Genomic DNA, 5,710 nt, shown 5'->3' on the forward strand with positions numbered 1-5,710 from the left:
CTAATCATTGAGCTGTTGGCAGCCTCGTTTACTGAGTTTGTGTCATGCAAACCAGTACTTAACCTGCCCATTCAGGAGGAAGGTGTTTCTGGAGAGCCTCACAATACCTGACCTTGAGCCAATAGTGGTAAACAAAAAGAATAAGGAAGCCTTTGATCTGACCGCTCCCTGACCCTCAGATACAGGTGAGGAAATACAGCGATTGTAACTAATTGAGTTCTTCTTTATAAAAAGATAGAACTGAAATAAATCGAGGCTGGCAGTATTCACTATGAGCCCTCCCAAGAAGCATCTTTTCTGTCTCCTTTCCTTTCTTTCAATCCTCACTCCCCCTTTCAGGTACTGTCCGTTTTGGCCAGCTGACACCGGCACCTGTCATAAATGTTAAGGCTGGGGACTGAAGAGATGGCTCAGTGGTTAAGAGCACTGACTGCCTTCGCCAAGAACCCAGGTTCAGTTCTCAGCACCCACATGGCTTCTAAAAACTGTTCATAATTCCAATGTCAGGAATCCGATGCCCTCTTCTGGTCTCTGTGGACAACCACATGGTGCATTGCATACACGCAGGCAAAACACTCATACAATAAAATAAAAGTACATTTTTTAAAATAAATGTTAAGGCCTAGTGAGTCAAATTTGTGTCCCCAGGTGTCTCCCATTGTGAGTTCATCCATCGGAGCCTAGTCAGCCTATCTACTATCACTCCTTTAAAGACTAACTCTCCCTCAGTGGTGACCAGCTGCCAATAGTTCCTCAGCTAAGGTTGGGGGCTTATTACTCTTTTCCCTGTTCTGTGCTTGGTTTTTGTCTGATTGAGTTTGCATGTGTATTGTGCATGCCATCACCATTGCTGGAAATTCATATGAGTAGTTCCCAGAGGCCTGGGTACCAGCCCTGGCTCTCACAGTCTTTGCGGTTATTTAAATATCTTTTCCAGGAATTGACTTTGGCCCATCACTTGGCCACATGCCCCAGGCACTTGAACTCTCTTCACACATTAGGGGGATATCTCACTGAGAATCTAAAAGTAGGTAGAGACCAAGTCCTCCCCAACTTTCCAAAACATGCCTGCAGCTGGGCACAACATGAGTCCTCAGCTCCACCAGCTGGATGACCACATGCTGGACCTTCACTCAGCACATGGAGAGAAGGAAAAGCTGGAACTGTATAGAATGCATCTTGTCAAGGTGACGTTGCCACATCCAGTTTCCAGGAGCAGCAGGGAAGCTGTCCCAGCCACAGTGAGCAGAACTGGGTGTCGGTGGTGTGAGCAGAGGTGTGGTGTGGTGGTGAATGGATTCTGTGTGGGTCCTGGTGTTGCTGGGCTTGTGTGTTCTTCTCTTAGCCTAAAGCCTAGGTTTGATTCACTAGCTTTTTCTAAAATAAAATATTCTCATATTCACCAATATCATGATATAAAATTCTGTTATGTTCAAATAATAAGAATTCTTATTATTTGAACATAACAGAATTTTATATGTCAGAGATCAGTCCAGGGAATTCTTGAGTAGCACCATTCAGAGACTTTCCTTGTATCAAAATCTTCTTGTCTTCCATCACAGGCTGTTCTCAAGGGAGTGAAAACAATATGTACCTGTCACCATGACAACTCTGGGTTGATTGTACACAATCTTCCTACTGTGTCAGGGGAAAAAGAAAAAAAACATCTCAGTAGGACTGTTCTGCACTGTGGGTGCCGCTCAGCTCACTGATATCAGTGGGCTCCACTGTTGTTCCAAAACACTGAGGCCTCCTCCCAGAGTCATCGCTTGGACTGTTCATCATGGAGGCCAGGTGTTTCTTTTTTCCTTCTCTTTTTAAGTAGAGTTTCACACTGCACCCCAGGCTGGCTTGGAACTCACTATGTAGCTATGATGGATCATCTTCACTGTTACCTCGACTGGATTTAGAATCTTCCAGAGTTTTCAATTTGGGGCATGTGTGTTTCCAGAGAGGATCAACTGAGGAAGGAAGACCTACCCTGAAAATGGGCGGCACCATCTGATGGTTTGGGGGTGAATACAGAAGAAAGGAGAGGAAAAGGAGAAAGCCAGACGAGAGCCAGCATCTCCACTCTGCTTCCCGATCCATAGAGACGTGAGGAGTCCCTGCCACACGCCCCAGCTGCCATCGGCTCCACCATGATTGACACCAAGATGGACTGCACCCTCTTAAATCATGAACCAAATAAATCCCTCTTCCCTTAAGCTGCTTCTTTTGGGTGTTTTGTCACATCAGTGAGGGAAGGGACTAATACAAGAGCCCAGGTTGACCTCGTGTTCCCAGAATTCCTCCTGCCTCTGTCTACTGAGTGCTGGTGTTACAAGTGTGAACCCAACACCAGGCTCCAGGAATGACACAAGTAGGAGCTGTGAGGCTGATGCATCACTAGACATGTGTGGTCCTCATCTTGCAGCTGTTTGGTCCCAACACCAGCAACCTCAGTCCAAGCTCATTATACAGAACCTCAGCTCTGTACCGTAATTTTGTGGAGATGTCCAGGGGACTCCTGTGCACAGGAAAGCCGGGCCTGTCTGTTCTGTGGGCTTTCTGTTCTGCCCCAAAACTGTGTTCTCTGTTCCAGGTTTGTGATCTGAATGTGAAATGTCACCCATAGGGTCATGTGTTTGAACAACTGGCCCACTTGGTGGTGATGTTCTGGAAGGGTGTTTGAAGGTGGTACTTTGCTGGGGGAAGTGGGTCACTGGGGTGAGCTTAGATTTTTTTTTTTTTTCTTATAGAACCAGGCAGCAATCATTTGGTATGCTTCTATGGAGATTTTTTCACAAGCATAATTTCCTTTTCTATTAAAGTAATTCTATTAATCTGTAAGGTATTTTGGTCAGTTTTACTCCTATCAAGGTCTTTTACCCCCTTTCACCCCCACTGAACCCCTTCTTCCCCACATGCACCCTTCTCCTCCCATGGATTTGTTTGTTTGTTTGTTTTTTGTGACTCAGTCAGTTTAATAGGTTTGCTTGAGTGAGCAGGTTGGGAGATACTTAGTGGAACACGGACATCTTAGAATTGCTGGAAAACTGGAGAAAATTCCTCCCCATCTCCCATCAGCCATTATGAACCTCATGAACCCGTCCCCCATCCGTGATGGAATGCTGATGAGGCCCCGTCCAAGTAGAGGTTTCGTGCAGGTGACCACAGCTACTGTGAGTTGGGGCGTGCAATGGCCATGTCATGTTCATAACACAGCGTTTCATCACCCACCTCTATCTTCAAAATTGGGCATTATTTCACCCCCTCCTCAATGTAGTTCTCTGAGCCTTGGAAGGAGGATTTACACATCATTTAGGGCTGAGAACTCATCAGTCACGTATTCTCAGCACTTTGACCTGTTAGGACTCTGCACTAACCATCACCAACAGAAGCTTCTCTGACCAAGGCTGAGAGCAGCACTGCTTGTGGGCACACACATAAATATTGAGAAGACAGTCTGACATGTCCATTTAGCAAATCCATGGTCATACATTCCCTTCTTGGGCCTGTGATCTTCCAATCCATGGGATTTTTACCAAATTTACAGAACCAGTCATGAATTCACACCTAAGGTACAGCCATCCAATCTAATCAGAAACTGATTAGTTACCCCCTAGTAACAGTATTGCCACTATTACACCAGTGGACATACCTTTCCTAAGAGGCTATTGCTGTAGCTTGCAGAGTTCCTGGCTGGGTAAGATCACTGATAGTTTTTTTTTTCCCCTAATAGCCTGAATAGCACCTTCTTGTATTAGCCAGCAGGAAGGAAAATTCCAGGACAGTTCTAACTTGATTTCTCTATGCCCTGCAACCAAAAAGTATGTGGGTCTTCATCAATAGAATTCTGACATCTAGTTCTGGTCAAAACCCAAGAGCAAAAACAATAGCCTGTATTGTTTGGGGGGGGGGGCTCTGAGGCCTCCCTGACCAACAACTCATAAGTAAGCATCTCACATCTGGGACTGTATTTCATTTAATAACATGTGACTTCTGGGAGCTACATTATCCACACATGCACAGAACCTCCACTTGAGAAAATAAAAAGAAACTAGGCACCATGTCTTGCTGTTGCAACCCAAAGGCCGTGACTTGTCCTCCGTGGTTTCACTCTTACACACTCAAGATTATTTGTATCAATTATATTTTTAGGTTATATTACAAAATAGTAGGTTTCAATATGGCCTTCTCATACATCCTGAGGGCTGGGATTAAAGAACTTCCCACCATGCCCAGACTAATCAGGTTCTTTTACAAATAAAGTTGGCATTGTTATGGATTAAAGAGGAGAAAAAAGCCAGTAATCCTGGCTCATGCCTGTAATCCCAGCTACTCTAGGTTTTGAGGCAAGAAGATCACAAGTTTGGGGCTAGCCTCAGAAACTTAGTGAGACATTGTCTCAAAATGAAAAGTACAGTGAGGTTTGGATGTACTTCAGTAACACAGCACTTGCCTTGTATGTATGAGACACTATGTTCAGTCCTCTAGCATCACACAAGAAGGTGGCAGGGATGGAGGAAAAGGCAAAAGCCTTAAAATGTCAGAACCTGCAGTGGCCTTGGTGACTCATGCTTATAATCCCAGCACTGTGGTGGCTGAGGCAGGAGATTATCTTGATTAGGACCAGTCTGATGTTATAGGAACACCTTGTCTTAAAGTACAAAAGTGGGGCTGGAGAGATGCTCAGCAGTTAAGAGCACTGGCTGCTCTTGCAGAGAACCCAGGTTTGGTTTCCAGCACTCACACAGTGTCTAGTAACCATTGTAACTCCAGAGGCGAATCTGATGCCCTCTTCTGACCTCCATGCATTGCACAACACAGATACACTTATATACATGCTGGCAATACACTCATACACATGCAAATAATGAATATTTTTTAAAATAACAGGAGTATCAGCAGATAGTGCCCCTCTCAGTTCTAACCCCTCCTCAGTGGAAGCCCCTCCTCACTCCTCCATCTGCTCTGTAACTGATCACCTCCTGTTCACGTTGAAACCACATTAAACTGAGAACAGACACTACACTGGATCTTAGCCACAAGGCCAATAAATAGTTCATTGTTTATTTGTTGGGATAAGACTCTCAGTCTTTACCCAAGGCTGGCCTGGACCTCACGCTGTAGCCTCATTGGCCTTGATTGCTCAACAATCACCCAGTCTCAGCCTCCCAAGATCCAGGCTTCAGTGCTGTTCTTCCCCCAGCATGAGGTGCCTGGGAAATTCCGTGAGATTCAAAAGGAGAGACAGTGTCTGCAGACTGCTCATCCCTCACAGACAAGCTACACACTGGAAAGTTCATATTTTGAAATTAACCCTGGAATGTGGTGATATTTGAAGTTGAGGATTTGGGGAAATGTGTGGACTCTATGAATAGGATCAGTCCTTTTACAAGAAATATCCCAGAGATATCCTTCACCCCCTTCTACATGTGGATTATACGCAAAAAGACTATCAAGACTGTACCTATAAACCAGGAGGGTGGGCCTCACCAGACACCCAACAGCCAGCAGCACCTTGATCTTGAACTTCACAGACTCCAGACTATGAGAAATAAACTTATTTTCTTTCTGAGGCACTCAGCCCAGGGCATTGTGTTGTAGCAAACCAAACAGACATTTAATTCACATTGTACTCCTCACACAATCATTTATCATGGTCCAGACCTTTAATATTTCCAGAGGTATCCAGGTCTTGTGACAAATGTCTGTAATCTCAGCA

Source organism: Nannospalax galili, unplaced genomic scaffold (assembly GCF_000622305.1).
Source record: "Nannospalax galili isolate Female #2095 unplaced genomic scaffold, S.galili_v1.0 scaffold1573, whole genome shotgun sequence".
NCBI classification, from domain to species: Eukaryota; Metazoa; Chordata; class Mammalia; order Rodentia; family Spalacidae; genus Nannospalax; species Nannospalax galili.